This window comes from Falco naumanni, chromosome 4 (assembly GCF_017639655.2).
Source record: "Falco naumanni isolate bFalNau1 chromosome 4, bFalNau1.pat, whole genome shotgun sequence".
Lineage (NCBI taxonomy): Eukaryota > Metazoa > Chordata > Aves > Falconiformes > Falconidae > Falco > Falco naumanni.
The window spans coordinates 84,549,512-84,571,407 of record NC_054057.1 but is presented as its reverse complement, the minus strand read 5'-3'; the positions used below and the strand labels follow the sequence as shown (position 1 = coordinate 84,571,407).

At 52.4% G+C, this 21,896-nt stretch overlaps 1 long non-coding RNA gene across 1 annotated transcript in view; it reads right to left on the bottom strand.

Moving 5' to 3' along the window:
- Positions 1-338: 338 nt before the first annotated feature.
- The window catches only part of LOC121087060, a 51,363-nt gene continuing 29,805 nt past the window's right edge, over positions 339-21,896 (bottom strand). The window contains exons 7-10 of the long non-coding RNA XR_005827508.1: positions 20,182-20,783; positions 9,103-9,236; positions 2,493-2,605; positions 339-953 (exon numbers count right to left, since the gene is read on the bottom strand). This is a non-coding gene — a long non-coding RNA (uncharacterized LOC121087060). The remainder of the gene's footprint in view (positions 954-2,492; positions 2,606-9,102; positions 9,237-20,181; positions 20,784-21,896) is intronic.

The following is a 21,896-nucleotide window of genomic DNA, read 5'->3' as shown; positions in this document are numbered from 1 at the left end:
TGCCTCTCACAGGTAGCCCCCAAACCACCCCAGCTCCCTAAAACACTTCGCCCCTGCCAGCCCCCCCGGTGTTTCATGACCTGGGTGCAGCCGGAAAGCGAGTTTGCCTGGCTGCAGGACTGAACCGGGCAGCACAGAGCCTCCCCACATCCTTCACCCCCATCGCTCCCTCCCTCCCGCACCCTCTGCTTTGCTGGTGACTGCCAACCAGTGCGGCGATTGGAACAGAAAATCGATGTTATTTCTCTTAAAGGGATGTTTTGGTTGACCTTTGACCTCTGTAGAAGTCTTCCTCTTTTGCTCAGTTTACGAATTCAATGTAAACACAAAGATGACCCTTGTTTTATGGGAGTTTTATTTTAATGCTCTGGAGATTTGCTAAATAAAACTGATTCTAATATGAAGGATGTGCTGGGTGTGATGGCTTTTCTCAGGTGGGGCAACTGGGGGGGTTGGGCCAGGTAATTAATAACTTGAGACCCTGCTCCATGCCTGGGTGGGTGCTGCACGTCCCTCAGCACCACAGTTATCCATGAACCCCCAAGATGGCTTTTATTTGGCTGGAGCTGCCCTCCCGAGGAGCCTGCCCCAACCCAAGGGGGCTGAACCTGGATTTCATCCCCAAGCCCCTTCTGTGCCTTGCATCAGGCCAAGCACGCGGGTACGGGGGCAACCCCAAGGAGCCTCGGAGGCTGTTGGCAAGCCCTGGAGCAAGGCAGGTCCCTGCGCCCCTGAAGGTTCCTGGATGGCAGAGGAACCCTGCTGCAGGAGGGATGGAGAAGGTCACCGGCCATGGCCCGGCCAGCGAGACCTTCTCCGCCGAGCGCTCCATACGGCATCGCCCTAGTGATGCTGGCTGTGGGGGCGATGGCAAGAACAGGCAGTCGGTGCCGGCAGGAGGAGCGCTGCGGGCTGCTAACAGCACTCAGATGGTAGGGGGAAGTCCGCAGCTCCTGATAATTAGGAGAAAGACTAAATAAATCCCTTTGAAAAAGACAATGTTGGGGGCGGGGAGGTGGGGGGAAGAAGCTTGGGCCTGGGCTCCTGCCAGCGATGGATTTGCAGAGTGCTGCCGCCCACGCTGGCTGGGAGCAGAGAGGGGTATCGTCCCTGCAAGGTCGGGGTGGCGAGGTGGCGGTGGCAGTGGTGACAGTCAGCACAAGGAGGGCTAACAGTGGCCATGGTTGTGGCAGCAGTGTCGGGTGGTTGCCAGCCCAGCGGTGGGTGTCTGGGTGCCCCCTCCCATACAGGTCTCTGCAAGCGCCCCCCCCCCCCCCCCTCCCCGCCCCGCCTCAGGTCTCCATCCCACATCCCTTGGCACAGAGAGGACTGGGATTTATGGGGAGCGTGAATCTGGGGATTACGCTGCCAGAGTCTGACCAGCCAAAAATTGTTAAAAATCAGAATATCCGTAGCTGAAATCCAGCTTAAAAGTCAAACCAATCATCCAAACCATCTGCCTCGCCATTGAAGATAATACTACTTTTATTGTTTCCATAAGCTGCTAAGCAGCTTTTCGGCAAGAAAAAGCCTCTCTGCTGGGACATCGGCTGTGGTGGGACGGCACGGTGGCCTGCCCGGCAGCAGCCAGGCTCTGCTGGCACCGGGAAGCAGGGCACGATGCAGTAACACGGAGGGTGCGGTGCAGGGACTGGTGCTGGGTTTATTGCATTGCTGCATGCTATAGTGGGGATAACCGCTCGTGGCCACCTGCCATTGCCTCCCCTGGGAAACCTGCTGATGGAGAAGGGGCTGCAGTACCAGCCCTCCTCCAAGACATCCCAAAAACTTTTCTGGAGGCTCTGGCAGCCACGGGTGATGTGTGACAGTCTGTAACAGGAGCTGTCCTTGCTGCTGCCCACCTGACCTTCTCCCAGAGGTATTATTAGCAGCCAGCCTGAGCCACGAGCTTTCCATCTGCAAGCCCTCCCCGGCTGTGGGCCAGGGAGAGGAGCTGTGCATGATACTCCCCATTTCCCCATGGACATGCACCACGCTGAAGGCTTCGAGCCACTCTCCAAAGTCTGCTCACCGATACCTGGAAGATGTCGGTGTCCAGCAGAGAGACCAGCCTGTCCTGCCTCTTCTAGACCCTCCCTGTACCGTCCCCCTGAAGCAGCTGCCGTGCAGTTCACCCTCTCCCAAACCACCATCCCACTCCCAGGACCTCACTCTAGCAGCTTCCAAGGTGATAGAAGCTGATGTCTCTATTCCCATCTCTGGCTTCTCCAGGTGACAAAAGCATCACCCATCATGCCCCTGACTGATACTTTCCTGACACATAAACATCCCTTTGGCCCACGGATTTCAAAGCAGGACAGGTAAGGGTATGACAAAGGCTAAGACATGTTATTTGCCCGAGCCTGAGAGAGCAGGACACGTGCTCGGGTTGGAGATGTGTCTGGGGTGAAAATTCACTCTTGCCTGTGAGTTTGTATCAATGCAGTACGAGCACAAGCACTTGTTAATGAAATTGCCCCGGAGTCACTTACATAAGACATTCGTGCTGGCATCTGGGTGCTCCTCCTGGCTTTGCTCAGGATGAGTTTGCTTGGAGAGATTATTATCCAATGGGAAGACACACCTGAACCAAAACTGAGTTGTCCTCGTATGGAAATAAAGAAGGAGAAAGAGCTGTTAGATCAGCAACCAGCAAGATAACAGGAAACTGTGCTTTTAAAGATCACCCAGCTTTTACTTTGTCTTATTTCAAGTGCCTGGCAGCGAGCTGGCCCTGCTTTTCCCCTGGGAGTGGTGGAGTCTGGTGTGGGGTTTGCTCCCTCCACCGCAGAGCCCCAGCTCCCAGAGCCCTGTGGTTTGCAGAGGCACCACTGCCACCTGGAAAGCGGCTTGGCAGCTGGCACAGACCATTTCACTCCAGCTCAGCAGAACAACTCGGGGACCATGGTATCCCCTGGCTGCCCCGTGTCCCTGGCAAGGCTGCCTCTGATTTTGTTCCTCCTCTTGAGGATGTTCCTGGCTGCTCGGCTCCTCTGCAGCACCTGACCGTGGCTCAGTACTGGCTCCAGGAATGATCCTATCCCTCCCTGCTGCGAAGTATCTGCCCCAGGGCTCACCTGGGGGACCTGGCTTGCAGCCATCAAAGCCACATCACGGACTTTTAATTAGGGAGAGCTGCAATTAGTGGAACATGAGCAGAGTGAGAGGAGAAGCCCTGGCCTGTCAGCCTTGGCTGCTTCACACTGTTAAGCTACAAGGTCTCTGATGCTTTCCCTAATTAGCCCAGAAAGATGCGCTGCCTCGACCATGACCGTCTAGCAACTGGGGTGTGTGTCGGACCCCTGGTACGATTCCTACCTGGATACACCTCACATGCAACTCAGCCAGCTCCTGTGGGCTAAATGTCCACAGAATTTCACTCAGCAGAGCAGCCTGGTAATCTTCCCCGCAGGAAGACTGATGGGGTGATATCCACAATTTTGCGTCTGTGTGCGTGTTTGTGTCCCTCCTCCACACAGAGATGTAAGGGTTACGCCGAGTGTGCAGAAGAGGATGGTACTTTGTGCCTGCACCCCTTCCACTGGGTGCTTCCAGTCCTGTGGATGAACACAAGCTCTTGGATCTCAACATCAGAGATATCCAAACACCGTGATCCAGGGAATCGCAGCTGGGAGGCACCAGCAGGGTCAGTGCCTTGGAGCTGTGTTAGACTCAACGCAACTGTTGCCAGAGGGGTCCATAGATTTCCATATGCCACAAGCCATAAAGCGTACCCTGGAGACCCAGCATCAACATAAATCATCTGTTGTACACATGACAACAAGCCACAGAAACCACAGGGAGCAGCAGGCGAGGCCGGGATTGTCACCGTGTCCCTGCTGCACATGAGAACTCAGTCAAGAGTTCCTGATGTGGGAGCGGGTACCGCTGCCTCCTGCTCAGCGAGGACAGTGCTGGGCTGGCAGAGGGAGCTGCTCCCACGCTGTCCATCCTCATCCTCCTGCTGCAAGAGGGATTTACTGCTCTGAGCGGCATAGAGCAGGTCCTTGACCGACAGTGCTGTGCCTGGGCTGCACATCCCACCGGTGCCATTTCCGAGATGCTGGCAAGCATCCCCTCAAGAGGAAAGAAGCTCAGCCAAGCCTGAAATGACCTGCTGGGGCAGGGTAGGCTCCTTCCACTCTCACATCATGTGCTGGGATTTATATAAAAGGGGATTCTTTGCAGGATGGCCTGACCCACAGAGGGTGACGTTCACAGTGTGCTGCTCACAGACCGCAGCTTGAATAGTCCTGGGCTCAGGGTGAGCCCCAGCCTCTGCCACAAAGCACTGGGCTCCCTTTGAGGTCAGCCTGCACCCATGCATCGAGTCACAGGACAGGGCTCTGGGCCACTCATGCACATCAAGTGATGCTACACATGCCTTTAGCACTGCCTGGACCCCCAACTGTGGGCACAGCACCCTGGTCCCTCTCCTCTGCCCACAACTGAAAAATTAAGGTCTCGTTCCTCATGTCCCCATGGTGCCACTCACTGAACAAACCCCCGGCCCTCCCCATACCCCGTCTTCCCAGACCCCGGTGCAGCTCTGACCCCACTCCAGCGCAGAAGCCTGTGAGCTTTCTCCAGCCATGGCTGCTCCTGTGCACACCCCAATCTTTGATTAACTCCAGGCTACTCTCTCTTCACAGCCGCCTGGGAAATAAAAGCCTCCAGTGATGCAGATTGTTTCCAGCTGATGGAGAAAGCAGGGGGTGAACCTGCCAGCAGTGGCCACAGTTGCCTCTGAGAAGGGGCTGGGGATGGAGCCAGGATGGTTTCCTCTGTGCAAGGTGTCCCTGTGTCCATGGATGCTGGCATGTGTCCCTGAACCCCTGCAGGTACCTTCACATCGCTTCTGGAGACCTAAGCCCAAGCTGTACTGCTGGGGCATGTTTTGACTTAGAGCATTGCAGATGCCGCAGCCTGAGGTTGGCTCCTTGCTGGAGCTGCTTCACTGGGTCCTTTTGGAAGAAGATATTTGGGGGTCAGGGGGAAGTAGGATCGAAAACTCCCTGGTCAGGACCATGACCAGGCTGGGACTGGTTCACCCTACAGATGGCTCTGATCCAGGCTTTGAACACATCGCAATCCAGCACTGGTGTGACCTGGATTATGGGATGATGTATAGCAAAGGTTGGGAGGTTCAGCTCTGCATGGCTTGGATGCTAGCCCGGTCTGCACGGCACAGCTGACCACCGCACACTGGGAATGTACCGTATGCCCATGGCACCGAGAGAGAGCAAAGGGGAAATACCCAAGCCCAGCATCCCCCAGCCTGAGCAGGACCATAAACCCAGCTTGTGCTCCAGGCCCCTGCATCATGGTACATTCTGGAGCCACTGAGAAGCTCAGATTTGATGTGTCCCAGGGACCCCCAGGACTTATTGTTGTGGCCAAGACTGCTGAGATTTGGCTACCTTGCCAAACTAGCCATCTCAAAGGTTACCTCAGCCACATCAGCCAGGCTGACTGCTCTTCTGGGACACCATGGGGGCACTGGGAATGAACTGGGTTCTCGGCCACTGTTCAAGCACAACGCAGTATGGAAACCATATAGAAAGGAGGCAAGCTCAGAGCTGGAGACATAGCACTGGTCCTTGGGAAAGGACTCTGCCACAGTCTTTTGTGTGTTTCCTTGGTCACCTCCCTTAAAGCGCATGGCTCGATTCCATCAGAAACTAATTTCCAGGTCCTAATACCAGTGCCAAAGCACAGTCGCTGGTTTTGATTCCCCAGACTGCACTGCAAAGCTATAAGCCAGGTCAAATGGGAGCACCAGTGGTCCCCGCACTGTGAGAGAGCATCCCTTCTCCCAGGAGCTGGTCACCAGCATGGGCTGAGCCAAGAGCAGAGGATCCAGCAACACAAACGCAGCCACTCCGCCTGCCGAGCCCCGCTCCATCATCCCTGTCTGCTCGTTACTCCCACAGACGTGCACACACAGCGGCAGGACAGGCCATGCCAAGCGCTCCTCAGGCACCATCACCTGATCTCCGCAACCCGCTCCAAGCCCGGACAAAAATAAATCCGGGAGCGCTGCAGCGGAGCCACTCTGGCAAGGCGGGCCAGGCTGAGCCCGTTGTTCCAGTGATAATGCTTGTTCCAGTGACTGATCGGGGAGAAATGCAGATATTCCCCTCGAACCTCTCCAGTCTCCTGCTGCAGAGAAACTGCGGCTCAGCGTCCGGGAGCGGGTAGAAGCATTTGGTGCTGAGCAGAAAAGGACATGGTTTTTCCCCACCATGTGAATCTTCTTGTTGATAAAAGGTTCCTTCCTTGTGGGCGAGGCTAAAGTTTCCACAGGCAATATTTTTTCCTTGGAAGTTTTTATTTGCTTAAGTGGAAAGGCAAAAAATCTCTCACCTCATATGCTGAAAGTCTGAAGCTCTGTCTCCCCCCCTGTTCTGGCAGGGCACATCACTCCTGCTGTGCAGCATCCTTTTACTACACAAAATTGGCACCTCCTTGCAGTTACCGAGGTGTTTCCAACCATGTAAAGAAATACCCATGGAAAAGCATGCTGAGGCCCTCCAAACTCATTTCAGTTGTGACCGAAGTCGGTGTTTGGTCACAAGGGTATGAAGTCGCAGTAGCTGTGGCTTTGGCAGGACAGAGCCAGAGCTGTGTGGTGACCGAGGGGACACCACAGAGTCCCATTGCAATGAGGGCTGGGGGAGGACCAGCAATTTAGGGTCATCTCACCCATGACACACCTGACACAAGCCAGCCCTGCAGGGGGGGATACACCAGTACCTGCTCAGCTTTCACATTGCCTTGAGGGGCTGTAAAGTTGCCCTCAGATCCTTGATTTCTCCTGTGATGCAGAAATACTGCAAAGACTCTACTCCAGAGGATCTTCACCAGCAGCCTGGCCGAATGCAGGACATGCCCCAACCCTACACAAAAAGCCCCATGAAGGCTTTGCTGCAGGAGCCTCCTACCAGCAGAATGGAGATGTGGGCATCAGCCGCACCTCCTCATGCTCCAGGTTGCCAAGTGGCTTCCAGGGCCCCTGCTCTGAGCAGGAGACATCAGTCCCTCACATGCACAGTCCATCCAAACAGCCCAGCGTGCTCAAAGCCTGGCACGGGGATAAAACAGGAAAAAAAGCCAGATCTGAGCAGGAACCTAAGAGAGAAGGCTGCAGCAATATGGTCCTGGAGAAAGCAAGAGCACAACCCCTTGGCTTCCCTTCCCTGCTGCTGCCATTGCTTTCCAGCCTGCCCCAAGCTCTCGGCTTTGCAAAGAGCTCCTGGTGTTTGCTGGGCCACAGCCCCATCTGCATCACATGAGCAGCAGCCCAAACTCTGGTGCACCCACCAAAAAGCCTCCTGCCTCCCAGCAGCGTGCCAGGGAAATCACAAGGCACCAGGGTAAGCAGCTCTCCTTGTCCCAGCACAGTCCTGGGACAAAAACTCTGCCTGCCTCCATCGTGCTGGCATGTTGTCCCTCTCCTCCAAGCCTGACTTCACTCACCCCCTCTCCCCAGGCCATACCTGGTTCTTCTTCTGAAGGCGTCATGACTTCACTGTCTATTTTTATCCAGCCCACTGCTAAGTAAAAGCAGAGTTGACACTGGCTTTTGTAAAAAAAAAAAAGGAAAAAAAAAAAGAAAAAAAAAAGAAAAGAAAAAGCATTTTTCTTATTGTGTGGGAAAAGATCCATGGGTTGGGTTTTCTTTTTCTTCCCCCTTAACTTGGAGATCTCCCAAAGCAAACAAGTGCTGTTAACTGGAAAATAGGATGATTCACCAGTCCCCTGGGCAGATGGTACCCGGGTCCTCTATTCTCCAGCTCCTGGCAAGGGAAAATGCCCCATATAAAACTTAAAATAAATAGATGATCCTGTATCCAACACGGGATCTGTTTTGCAAAGCCAGTGTGTCTTCAGTGACCTCCTGCATGTGCCCAGACCACTCGGTTCATTCCATCTTGGTGTCCTGCACCAGAGGGGCCATTTGGGATGTGCAGGGGCACGGGAGGTTTCCAAAGGCTGCAGCCTGCCCGTGGTTGCTGGACGCCGAGCAGTGTGCTGGGCTACATCCGTGAGCAAAGGGATGGAGCAGCCTTGAGCCACCCCAGGAGCTGCAGCAGAGCTGTTGCTGCATGACAAGGTGTCTCCTCCTCCATGGAGCATCTGCTACGCAATGCCCTTGCTCTGGGGTGGTGATAAGATGCTGACATACAGAGAAGCTGGCCAGGAGATCCCTGTGGGTGAACACACAGCAGCACCAGAGAAACGAAGCAACATTTATCTTCCCTGCAGCCTCTGACATGTGCCACAGGGAGATCATTTTCTTCACGGTGCAACTCAAATCCCATCTGGATAGTGCAGGAATCTGCCATCCTTTCCAGAGACAGAGAAGGCCTGTTTTCAACTGCCCCCAAATCCTCTCTCCCATGGGCAATGGGACCACTCAAGCTCATTCTTCCTCATTAAGTTCCCCTTACAGACACCCAAGCTCTGGCCCTGCAAGGTGGCCTCATCTCAGGGGCATCCAAGCCAGCGATGCAGCAAAGCGGAGGATCCCGAGGGGTGCTGGGGCATCACAACCCCTGAAGCACATCTCACAGGGGAAGTGCTGTCCATCACCAGCATCTGGTGAAGGAGCTGTGACGATGATGGTGCTGGAGAAGACTGGGATGAAAACAGGAGCTGGGTGGGTCTTGGGGTGACCCGGGAGTGAACTGTTCCCTGTTGAGGTGCTGGTTCCTGGCCATCAGGAGCAGGACTGCATTCGGTGTCTGCCTTCTCCTGCCTGGGACATTACAACAGCAGAGGAGCCCAAAGCACAGGCTGAGAGGCCAAATTCCCAGCACTTTAATATTCCCCCTTGGAAGCTTTTTGGCTGCTGGCGGCCTGGGTTATTTCTGGCTGTGCTCAGCAGGAGTGTTTTTCTCTTGCTTCGTAGCAGGGCAGGGATGAACAAAGAGCTCAGCTCTCTGCCTCTTCGGCGGGGACAGTCCCGCTGCCCTGGCAGCACCGACGTGAGCTGTGCGCTCGCTCCCTGCTCTCCAGGCCAGAGAGGAGCTCCCCAGAGCTCACGAACTGCTCCCTGCATGAGCCACAAACACATGAAATTGTCTTCCTTCCTCTCACCTGTAAATCAGACCTTTTCAGCCCAAGGTCCTCGCAACAGGTCCTGTCCCACTCCCTGGTCTTTCTCCTGCATCGCTGTGGGAGGCAGATCAGAGACGCTGGGTTGCAGGAATGCTTCAGCTCCTAGGAGGGCTCTTGGGATAGAAAGAACAAGGTTTCTTAAGCCAAAGATAAGCCTCAAAATAAGTGACAGCCAATTGCAGTCTCACCTCCTTGCCCACATTGCCACAGCTGCTCTGGGCATTTTTATCAGCTTTGCCCTCCTCCTGTTGCCTTTGTATTTTATTCAGATGCACCCACTCATCCCCTTCACGCCTTGGGGTGGGCAGCAACCTGCTGCCTCCATACCCAGTCCTCCACCTCTGCCCAACGACGAGGCTGTGACAGCCGCAGGTCACCTCTGGGCATGCCTGGAGAGGGATTAGGAGGAACAATCCTATTTTTCATGCCAAATATCTTGAATAAATTGTGCTGCTACAGGTTTAGAAAGAGGAATACAGCCAGCACCCAGGAGTTCTGGCTTGGCTGCGATGTGGGCACCCTGGGGGCAGGAGGTGTTAGGGTGTGGGGCTGAGGAATGGGTTTAGGGCTACGATTGCTCCTCTGAATGCCCCCCCTGCTCCCAGTGAGGGGGCTGGGAAGTGCTGCCTCTGCAGAAGGCTCTGATTTTGCACAGAGATGTCCAACAGAGCCAGGCTTGGCCTGGAAGGGTTAAACCCACCCAATCCACCCAGCAGACTGGTCCAGGACCACGAAGCAACGATCCCCTGCGCTGGGTGCTTGTTCAGCTGGCCAGGAGGAGCAGGCAGGGCAGCTGGGGGGGGTGGGTGGACAGCAGGGGCTACAACCCCCTTCCTGCTGCTGCAGCTGAGCACCACACCGCTGGGCGCTGAGTGGTGGTGGGAAAGGCACTGGGTGAGGGAGGCGGGGGCGAGAGATGCAGTAGTGACCTTAGCCCTGGCATCTGGAGCGGGGTGGGTGGCTGGGGACGAGGTGGGTGGTCTCTAGTCCACATCACACCACTGGAAAGGGCAGAGATGTCCACTCTGAGCCTCCCTGCGTGGGGAGCTGGCAGAAACACAAGCATCCCAGGGCTGGGATTTGGGACTGCCAGGATTCCCTCTGGCCACACTTTTTTCTGGCCTGGCTGCAGCTCAGAGCACAGTGATCTGGCACCCCAGATCCCAAACCACCCCACAGCTCACCGCAAACTCAGCCACAGGGATGCCTCGCTTGGATCTAGTCCCCAGCTGAACCACAGCAACCTGGTAGACACCAGTTAACACCTTTCCAGAGGGCTCAAGGCAGCTGGAGGACCCCTTTGGTCATACCCCATCCAGGGCATGGTGGCAGTTCCCACGGACAGTGGGGACAGGGAGCCTCTGTGATGGTGGATGCTGGGGTGGGAAGGCTGCATCTCCTGTGCAGCGGGGTCAGGATGGCATCAGGCAGCCCCAGGCACCCACACACAGCTGTGATTCCCCATGGGAGCTGCTCCTTTGGCCTTTCCTCTCCCAGACCTGGCTCAGAGGGAAGGGGAGGACAGAACAGCCCATTTTAGCCCAAGCTCCCAGTGCAGACACACCTGGAAGAGAACATTGCTGCCACGGGCTTCTCACAGGCCAGGATCTTCTCCCTATAATAGCCCTGCAAGTCTAAAATGGGGTCCAGCACCAAGTGGTGCCAGGAGACATGGGCACTGTCCTCATGTCCCCACTCCACCACACCTCCTGCCTCTGCCATCAGCTGCTGCTTTCCATGGAAATTTGCTGGTTTTCCCCTGATAACAGATCCTGCCCAGTGCTGGAACTGGAGTTCCCCTGCAGCTCTCCAGCCTCCCACCATCAATTTATCTCCCAGACTTAATGTCACAAGTGCATCATGGAAAATACTATTGATCCAGCAAGGTGGTGACTTAATTTGAGGGCTCTAACGAGGCAGTGATTTAACCTTATTACACAAAGGTAAGTAGAGCTGTTGGGTGCCCTGTGCTGTTGTCCAGCTCCTCATGTGGGAAGGTGCTTCCAAGGAGACAGAGTTAGGGAAGGGCTGGGGTGGTTGTGTCCAGAGCTGAGTCAGCACCTCGTTGTGCTGGAGGGCCCAGGCTTTTGATTGTGCTCAAAGTCACAGGGGACTTCTGATTCAGCATGATCCTCTGCGCTGCGTCTCCCAGCATTGCTCTCTCTAGTGCTTCCCTCCATCTCCTGGCTTCTTCCCCTCCACGCACCTCTAGGAAGCCTCGTAGCATCCAGTTAATGTACTGTTACAAAACAGCACATCCTGGCTTCACAAAAGGGTAGAAAACCCAGCAGAGAGCACCCATAAGGAGACTTCCAGCCTGCCACCAACTCATTTTACATCCCTGATGAAGTCCTTTAACTCGATTTCCCTGTTAATGTATCACACTAACATGATCATCCCTTAACTCAGATGTTTATTTGCCCTCTCTTCCTTCAGGCCATACAGCCTAGCTGTTTGGACACCTCCTTCAGGTCTCCACAGAATTTGGAACACGGCCAGGACAGAACCGGCCCTCCCCAGAACTAAAGCCCTGCTGTGGGATGGAGCCAAGAGCCCCAGCTGTGCCCAAAAGCAGCCAGGAGGGCAATGGGGCAGCTGAGCACCAGCTGAGATGCTCCTCACTTGTGAGCAGCCAGGCAGCAGGGAGTACAATGAGGGAAGCTCCAGCTTTTACTGACCCACGGGCTGGGGAACACATTCTCTGTGGCCTGGGACAGCTCACACTCACACCAGCAGCTCAGTTCTACAAATCATCAGGGTGATGGCTTTATTTCTGAGTCCTCTCCTTGCTGACAGCAGTGATTTTTCCAACCACCCTGACCACAAGCTTGCAATATCAGTTTCTACCACTCTGAGCCCAACAGAGCCCTGATCTTTCCTGGACTCCTGAGACACCACCACCATCCTCTGCTCCCTCCAGAAGCATTTCCTCTCCTCAGCTGGAAGCAGGTGCAGGCTCCTGATAACTCTTCTTTCTGTCCACAAAGGAAACAGGGCGTGAGAACCATCCTGTACACACACAGGGCAACAGCCCTGCTCCCACTGAACTCAGACTTGCAGATGACTCTCCCCTGCTCTCTGCCAGGCCTGGGAAAGTAAGGCTGTGGATAGAAAACAAACGTTTCAATCTCCCTAAGCCAACGATCCCATCGATGTCTCAGCACAACCTAACAACAAGGATCTCCTCCTCCTTGCAGCTGGTGGAGGCAGGACACAAGCACATGTTGGTATGACTGTCCCTGCCTCCAGCACCATTGCTGCCAGCTAGAAGAGGGTCTCGGCACATGGAGACCAGGCTATTGCACCCACCGGTCATGGCAGGTGCTGGTATCTCTAAAGCATTGCAGAGCTATATTGTCCTATGAGTTCTTGCTGTAACGAACCTCAGCACCATGTGAAGGTACTGTCTTAATTGTCTCAGGAGCAGGTGGCTGGAAACAACATCCTGAGGTTCATACACTTTTCCTAGCTGTGAGAGAGCATCTTCCTGGCTCTCCTGCTCCAGGAGATCTGGGCAGTGAATATGGATCCCCATAGAGAAGTGAGGCATACAGCTGGCAGCCAGGTGTGAGGCAAAATATCCCATCCAAAAACAAAACAAAAAACTCAATACCACATCAGAAAAACTCCTGGAAATGGGGAAAGGATCAGAGAGTGAAGGGAAGGAGGAAAAAACCTCTCCGCCTTTTAGTCCTTCAGACAGGCATCACGTATAACGGACCTAGATATCCTACAAAACCTGGGCAACTTCATCCCTTCTCACATGTGCATGCTGGAAAAGTGGACCACCAAGGAGAGGTCAGGGAGAGACTTCCCCCTCCACTCTCTCCTCCCACCCATCACCAGCTGTGGCCGGCAAGGACAAGGAGCAGGGTCAGCGGGCTTTGTCTAAAGCATGGACTGAGAGACACCGTGCTCTCACCTGGTTAACCACCAAACCCAATCCCCTTGTCTCTGCACATTCACTGCACAGTCACTGCTTCAGAGGCACGTTCTCCCAAACACCCTCCCCTCACCGCCTCCTGCGTGCAGAGACTCGTACGTCACTGCCTGTGGAGGAGAACCGGTGGGCTGGGGACCGAACTTTGGTCTGCGTGGGAAGCTCCCCGCACGCAGCAGTAAGGGCGAAGTTTAACAAGGATGTTCAACAGGATCCAACAGTTTAAGAAACCTCAAGATCTCTCCCATGATGACTGGATGCTTTAATGCAGCAACCACTCGTTAGCAGCATAGGAATGCCAAAAGGAAAGCTGGGGTGATGTAGGGAGGGGTAGAGAGACTGGAAGAGGATAAAGAGGCTAGAAAACTGCTGACCCCTGTCCTTTCTCACTCTTTGACATGCAAATCACATTTCCCTTTCAAGGAGCAATGAAAAACCTCTTGGCAGGGCTTGGAGAGACTAGGCTAAATCAGTTCCATGGAGTAACTGCCCCCTGCAGCCAGGCTGAAATTGTACCCTACAACGTATCACATACTCCTGCCTACGTCCCCAGCAACCCCCATTTTAAAACCCAGACAGCACTGGGATTTCTTTGTAACCATAGGAATTGCAAATAGGTTGCTGGGAGAGAGAGATGCCAAGGGAGAAAGGTTAAACAGACATTGCACTCTGAGGGGGAGAAACGAAGGATCCAATTCAGCTTTGCAGTTTCTAAAACAGCCTCATTAGATCCTGAGTGAAGTGTGCACAAGCAGTTTTGGCAAGGAGAAACAAAAGACTTGAGAGAAGTGAGAGAAAGGATGAATGAACAAAAGACAGGAAAGCTGCACACATTTTCAGTCCCTGAAGTTCACTTGTCTCTCTTTTAATGCCCAAGCACTTTTCTTCATGAGGTACCTTTCGGAAAGGTAGGAAATGGGGGATGAGAGATTACTACTACCGGTTTTCTCACTAGATCCTATTAAATAAAAAGATGGGAGTAAGGAGAAATTCCCAAGGCGAGAAAAAGATTCCATCATTTATTGACGGGCCCCTGGGAGGCTGAAGCGGAGATGTTGAGCTGAATTCAATTACAGACCCGGTCAGAATCAGGCAGGAAGATGTGGCTTCTTTCACTGTGTCAATTAAAGAGGTGACTGGGAACGATAGACTTCTCTGCACAGCCTCTGACCCATGAGTCAAAACATGCTTCCATCCGGCACTGCCTGATGGCTCTGTGGCTCCCACTGGGAACATATGGGCTCATGGACAGTGCAGGGATGCCAGAAGGCATCTTTGCAGGCTGGGCACTCAACAAAACCAAGCCTTGTGTCCTCTGCAGAAATTACTGTTCTCTGCAGGAAGGTGGCATCATTAACAGTAATTAATTTGCAGCCACTGTCCTCTTCCTTTGTGTTACCTGAGCAGAACCGATTGCACCGCCTAGCTGCATTACTGAGCTTAGTGCAGCCGAACATCCGCAGCTTCCTCACGGAATCTGGGTACATAGTTTCTCATGTCCCTGTTGAGCATTTGCCTTAGGGAGCTAGGGGATAGCTGGACCACACTCCCCTATGGCCCTGTGAAAAGAGACAAGGTGGAGAAGCTTTCAAAAGGTACCTGGGCACTGAAAGTGTAGCATCACACCACACACACACCCACCCCTCTTCCTGGCTGATGGAAGCAGGTACAGCTTCACTCAGGGTGCTGCACTGCTTGTATCAGGAACTGAAAAGGGAAGGGTGCAAGAGCAAAAAGCAGATGCCAGGAAATACCACATCCTTCCCCCCTTTACTGCCCTCCACCTTAGGCTAGGTTTGTGTATCCCCAGTTTTCAGTATTCCATCATTTCCCTTGCAAGACTGTCATACAGCTCAAGAGCTCCTAGACACGCAGAGCTGTCCTGGCTAATCCACTTGCCTTCTCTTTTTCTCCTGTGCCTCGATCTTCTCCCTATGGATCACCTTTAGCATTAGAACAGGCATTGATACAAGATAACAAAGCAGCAGCAATCTGCACCTCAAACAAGGCAAAACCAAAGCAGACAGATACACCCAGAAATGGGCTGAGAGAATTTGCTAGTTGATGTCTTAAATGCAAAGCAGTGGATAGGGGAAATAAAGAGAAGAAACCATGGAAAAGGGAAAAAAGGCAGCAAGGAAATCCCAGGCTCAGCCAGGCAGGGCTCTGAGGGCACAGCCCAGAGAAGAGATGGCGCCAGAGACATCTGTGCTGAGCACTGGCAAAGCAGGGCAGAGCTGTGAGCATGGCTGTGTCCCCTGCTCCTGATTCCTGCTGGGTTCAGGTGAACAGGAGTGTCCCCTTTCTTTGTAGGACCAGAGCACTTCAAAGGAACCTCCATTCCATCGCCACTTTCTCCCCTGCCTGGGATAACCTGCAAGTCCTCCCATTTTCAGCTAGCTGCTCTCATCAAAGGAATAACAATGTTAGGTCCCAACAGACACCATTTTACACTTTAAAAAGGATCTCTCTTTCTCCAGATTTCCCTTCAAGGGCTGAAAACACCCTTTCTTCTACTAGTTCCTGCTACTTTCCTTCTCCTTTGAAAACATTTATTCTATTGAACAGTCTCTATTACAACACATACACCTTATTTTTTGCCATCCTGGATCCACTGCACCTGACCAGGTTCACAGGATACCATGGGTTGTTTCAAAGCCTTCTGGGCATCCTCACATGCTCCCTCCAACAAAAAGCAAGAAAATTCATGCCAGAAAGGTCTGATTCCCCTCTGCCAGGAAAGCCCAGAATGCAGGACTCCCAGCAATGAGAAGGATATGAGCTGACTCCAAGCTCTCTGTGGACAAGTTGGAACCAGGAGCATCATAGTTAGCAAGAACAGAGAGGTCTAATGCAAGCACTTATTTTTATATATATATATCTATCTATATATATATATCTATATCTATATATCTCGCTCCTGAGTGCTCCTTTCTTGTTGGTGTTAAAAGTGGCATTGCTAGCACCTGGGGAAGAAGATCCTCAAGAGATGGGCTAATTGATGGATTATTCACGGCCAGTTAATGGATAACTGCTAATTAATGGAAGAGGCTGAGCAGAGTGGTGTGTTGTTGGAAGAACTCTGGGGCCTTAGGAGGGAGAAAGAAGCCAAGAACAAAGGATCTGTGCAGTGTCAGGCAGGGCCTGGAACGGGAGGAATTTCTATTTCTCATGTTCTTGGCTTATTTACAAAGATTCCCAAAACTCCTGTAATGAGCGGATGAGCAGGATGAGCAATGCTTCATTCCCGGCCCCAGAGCACGGTCCCACCAGCCAAGGGAGAGGTTTGTTACTGTCAACAAAACCCAGCAGTGTGTAGGAAAAGGAGCTTTTCTGCTGCAGCTCCAAACATTGCCTCCAGCTCTACTTTTGCAGTGACTCAAGCCAGACCCTCAGCTTGGGGGAAGCTGTTGGTGCAGGGACCATAACTCAAGGTCTGTGAATTCCTCCGGCCCCCACCACTGGTGAAGTGGAAAGGACAGGCTGTGGTTGTAAGTCAGAGCTCTGGGAAAGAGCAGGGAAGGAAAATGCCACGCTCCTTCTACCTGGAAGCTTAGTGGGCTCATGCCTGAATTGCTTTTCCATCTAATAGAGCATCTCCATGCTTCAGGACACTTCCAGCATCTCTCCCCTTATTTCCCTGCCTTTCTCAGCTTCTCTGAGACTCAGAGGGTATCAAGGTGTCCTGGAGGTGAAAGAGAAGGCAGCCCCCACTTGAGATGGTAAGAAATGCTCTCCTGCCCCAGTCAACAGGCTCATTCCTGAGAAGCAGCTCCCAAGCCAGGCAGACATCATGTATCCAGGAGAGCTGTCAGCAGGAATGAAAGGAGGGGAGAGAAGGAACAGGCACGTGCTGTACCCGCCAGAACTGACTAAACCCTGAGGCTTTGTTTGCTTGGTCTCTCCAGCACTCATAAAAGTCAAATGAGCTTCTTAGCTGAGAGTCTGTGGGGGAATGGGGAGGGCTGGGACAAGTGGAGCAGCATGGGCCATCCATCACCTCCTGCATCTCCCCATCTGGGGGGCCCAAGGGAGCCGTTTCAAGTCCTTTAGTCTTACAGAAATATCTTGGTCTGGAGCTCCTTCTTCTGCAAGTTTCATCTTCTAGGAGCAACTCAGTAAGGCTATAAAAAAGGTGGTCAAAACCTAGATGTCCTAAGGGGCTGTGGAGAGTACTGAACCTCTGAAGGGCTCAGTTTGAAGCTGAGCAGTGTCTAAGGACCAACAGAGAGAGGAAGGCAGGCTCACTGACACCTTCATCTCACCCTTCCCTCCCCACAGGACCAAAGGGCTGCCCAAGACGAGGAACATTTCGGAGTGACAAGGCAGAAAGCACCAACACTCCCAAACCCATTTCTCCAGCCTGGAAACTGCCATGGCAGCAGCTGAAGCAGCTGTTTCCCCTGTCAGGAGGAAGGGAAGAGTGAGGAGCGCTTAGCAGGGAGTGTAAAGGGAAATCCTACTTTGCAAGGGCCCAGTCAGTCCTGCTTGTACCAAATGACAGACCTGACAGCAGCATTTAGTGACAAAATACAAACAGTGTCTGGCAGGTACAAAACAACAGCAGGGACTCAGCAACCTCTGCCCCAGCGGGTATTTGGATGCTGAGAGACAGTTCCCAGGTAACACGTGGGGCTTTTTATTTGAAAACTGTTCCTTTTATTATTATCTTTCCTCCCACTGCAAAAGGCAAAGAGAAAAGAGACAGGGAAAGGGAGAGTTGTTTGACAAGCTGAAAACTTTTATGGGGAAAAAAAAATGAGTAAGTGGGGAAAAAAATTAATAAGGGGCGGGTGGGGGGGAAGAATAAAAGTGCAAGTTACTTTGTAAAGAAGGAAAAACAAAGTCAAAAGGCTCAGGGCTGAGTCAGTGTGTTGCAGGGTTCGTGAGGGAGACTCTCGTCTTTTGGAAATCAGTAATCCAAAGGGCTCTGCATGTGTGCGCGAAGTTATTGACTGACTGCATTACATCCACTTATCCCCCATTAAGCAGCAGGCTTCAGTTTGATCCCAAACAGCAAGGAATTAGAGTAACTCTACCCTGCATTTCTAGAAAGGTTTCCATCTCCAAGGAGTCCAAAGTGCTTCAGCAGCCCCCTGGGGAATGCAGGACTGACGTCCAGATGCTTCTGGAGTAGAGGCTGGCAGTGGGACAGGCTGCTGTGTACAGCGGTGATGGGAAGGGAACCCCTGTACTTCTGTAAAAAGCTATAGGATCTCCATTATGCAAGCAGAGTAGAAAAGAGTTGGCTTCCAAGGACACAGAATATAATTAGCCTACCTCGGAACAAGTAGCAATTCCTCCCCTGCTAAGCTTCTCTCAGTTCAGCTTCAAACAAATCATCTCTCCTCTCTGCTCTGCTGCCTGTGTCTCTGCACACAAGAACCAGACAGCTCTTAAAGTCTGGAAGGGACGAGCGGCTGTAGGTCTCCATATAGCTACAGAAAATTTTCAGTGGTAAAGCTTAGAAAGTTTTTGTTCCCTTCTGCCCCCACTTCAGTTTTCCACCCCCTCAGCTGTACTGATGCAACTGCTTGTGGATCTGTGGGGAAATCAGACCACAGAAATGATCTTTTTTTTTTTTTTTTTTAAATCCTTCTTTGTTTTTTTAAGGCACATTCAGTTGCATCACTTCAGCAGAACAGGTTCCTTGCAGCTCCCAGTCTCAGAGCAGCTCAAAGTTTGGTGGAAAGGTGGGAAGAAGGTCCCAGGGGTGAGAAGAAAAGCAAAGGGTCCTCAGGGTCCCACCACCAGCTCCCGCTACCCCGAGGTGCTCTGCTACGGAGCCACCATGATGCGTTACCCCAGTGGCCCCTGCAGCTCTGCCAAGCCAGCTCCATCCAGATGTCCCTGCAGCTGCACAGAGGGACACTTACACTCTCTTGTTCCAAAGATACTTTGCTTTGTGTCTCTGGCTTCACTGCCATGCCCCAGCTGACTTCCAGGACAGCAAAGCCTCTTTGTAATGGATGCCACTGCAACTGCTGCTTCTCATGCAGCTAAACAAGAACTGGGCAGCTTTAAAGGAAACTGCAGCTCCCTCCAGGGGAAACTGAGTCAACCGATGGTGCAGGGTTTCAGGTCATCCCAGACCTCTAGGGCAGAACTGGGGAAAGACCTTGAAGGAACAGCTGAAATCAGAGCATTTAACTCCCGCTGTGACTGCAGCCGTGGAGGTCCCAGCACCTGCATACTTTATACCTTAGCTGCCTCCTCTCACAGTAGAGCTGGGAGGCTTCACTTCTGCCACAACACACAGCAGCGGTCCTTGACTACATTGCCTCTGTCCTGCACTGTTCTCCAAATCCTCCAGACAGGAGCTGGGGATGACTGTGTTTGTTGCCTTGAAAATAGCTGGTGTCCCAATGCGAACTAGTCAAATGGGGAGCTGTCAAAATTCCCTCACACCCCTCTGCACCCTCCAGACAGTGCATCTGAGAGGCACCTTGTTTACACGCTTGACACTGGGTATGACTTAACCAGCTTTGACAGGGGTGATCCTATTTATAGGAGGAACTCCTAATGCCTCTCATTCAATGTCATGTTTGGGAAAAAGTGAAAAATTAAACAGAAATGACCCCTGAGTTTCTACCATCAGTAATGGAAATTTCAGCTGCTGACCTGGCCAGGATGGGCAGCATTGAGCCAGTTTCCTCAAGGTCACCCAGAAGTTCATGTCACAGTCCAACTTCCCCTCTTTGAATGTCCTTCCCACCTTGGTTTGGCACTCCTGATCCATTCCAAGTCTGGACTCCTTGCATGTAGCCTCCCAGAAATTCAACCCCGTCTCAGCTCATTGCATAAGGATGGGCATGTGAGGAGCTGAAGGAGAGGTGCTACTGTCATCGATTACCACTCAGGAGTTGCACAGATGCTTCGCTAAACACCCTTGAACACAGGTCAAACAGAGGAGTATCCAACCAACTACCTTTATTCCTCCATACACACCAAACACTTCAGCAGAGATCTGCAAACGAGTCTTTTTTTTTTTGCTTGTTTTTCCTGTGGATTTTTCTAGCATCTTGAAGGATGGCTGGCCACCCAGCTGGCCACCAGTGCTAGCCCTTTCAAAGGTCTATGGTCAACTCCTGCCTCCCAGGACAATATCCAGAACTCACCGAAGGTGCATTGCTCTGTGATGAGCCGTGCCAGTGCCAGGAGACAGCACGTGTGCAAGGTATCTTGAGCTCCAGGCGGCTAGGATGAGTCAGAGCCAGTCGCCTTTTTCCCTGCGGTGCAATTGTACCAGGCCTTGACAGCATCAGCTGGCTTTTATCACTGCTCCACATCAGAGCTGTCAGTCCTGAAGACAATGGAAGGTGTGTGGAGGGGGAGGAATTGAGCATCTCTGCGCTCCATTGGCTTCCCAGAATGATACCAAAGTGGCGAGCAAAGAGTTTCTGATTAGCAGCCTGCTGCTGCAAGAGGATTAGTGAGGACATCAGTGACTGTGGCAGCACTGAAATTAAAAAGCAGTACGCTTAGCAGTATTTCTTGAGTTTCTGCAGCTACTGTTTTGTGGGGAAGAGCTTGACTGCTGGTGATGAGAACTCTGGAGGGTATGTAGCCACTGGAAGGCTCACCCATACTCATGGCCTCATGGATGGAGAGCACCTGTCTTCAGATCTACTGGCTTCAATGGGGTCTGCAAAGGATCCGAGTCACTCCCTCAGTGAAAATTCATCTTCCCCTGCACGTAACTTCTCAAACTCACGTGTTGCTGTGGCAGTGACAGCAAAAGAGAAGGAAAAGAACCTTGAAAAGCAAGGTCCAGGGGCATTTAGTGAACAAAGAGAAAACCTCAAGTGAACAAAAAGATCAAATCTTGCCAGTGGAGTTCTCTGCCAAGGAGGGGGATGTTTGTGCCTCCTTCAGGCATATCACGGAGTCTCCCCTCCCTCAGGCTTGCTGGGAAGATCACCCACATGGATTCTCAAACACCCCCCTCGTGTGCGTTGTCCCGTGCCTCTCCCTCGCACTCGGGGGTAGCTTCCTGTGAACGCCCACGGAGTGATTTGTTCTCTCCCTGCACATCCCTGACGAGATGCCGATGGAAACGCTGACAGCAGCTAAGCAGCTGGTGGGCAATGCCTGGGGTCTATTTGCCCCTCAGCTCTGCCTTGTTTCAGCGCTCCTCAGCAGACCTGCACCTGCCTGTTGTCCCCATCTTGCTCTTATGCACTGATGTCCCTCCAGCACAGAAATCAGCTTTTTATACTTTATTTGTAAAGCACAAAACAGAAGGACTTTGATGCCATCTAGATACTATGTTTTTCTCCTAAAACCAGAGGCAGGGAAAGTGCTGTTATGTTGACTGTTTTCCAGATACAAAAGTTAGGTGCAAGGCAGGGTAAGTGACTTGATAAAGGTCTCAGGAAATCTGTGAGCACTATTAGAACAGTGTCTGTTTTTCCTGAATCTCAAACCAATACCTGAAGCATGAGTCCATCCTTCCCACCAGAAAGGACTCAGAACAAGTCTGTTTCCCTAAAGTGCTGAGGAATTATGTAAATAAATTGGCTTGGTCTGTGCAGGGCTAGGTATAATGGGTTTCTAAATTAAACCCTTCTAAATGGAAATGGTAAGACAGGTGTGAGAGAAGATACCTACAGGCTGGAAAGCTTAATCAGAAATGAAAGTTGCTGAATGGGCTAGACTGTCATTTTAGCAAGAATCGCATGGTGTTGCTGCAAAACAGCAACAAAATGGCTGTTGTTTTAATGATACCATGCAACCTGCTCTGCCCATACTACAGACGTACTCAGGCACTGTGTCACCATGTGCCTGTGAGCTGTTGCAGCAACAGAAGTTGCCAGTTGTCCTAGAGCCCTGT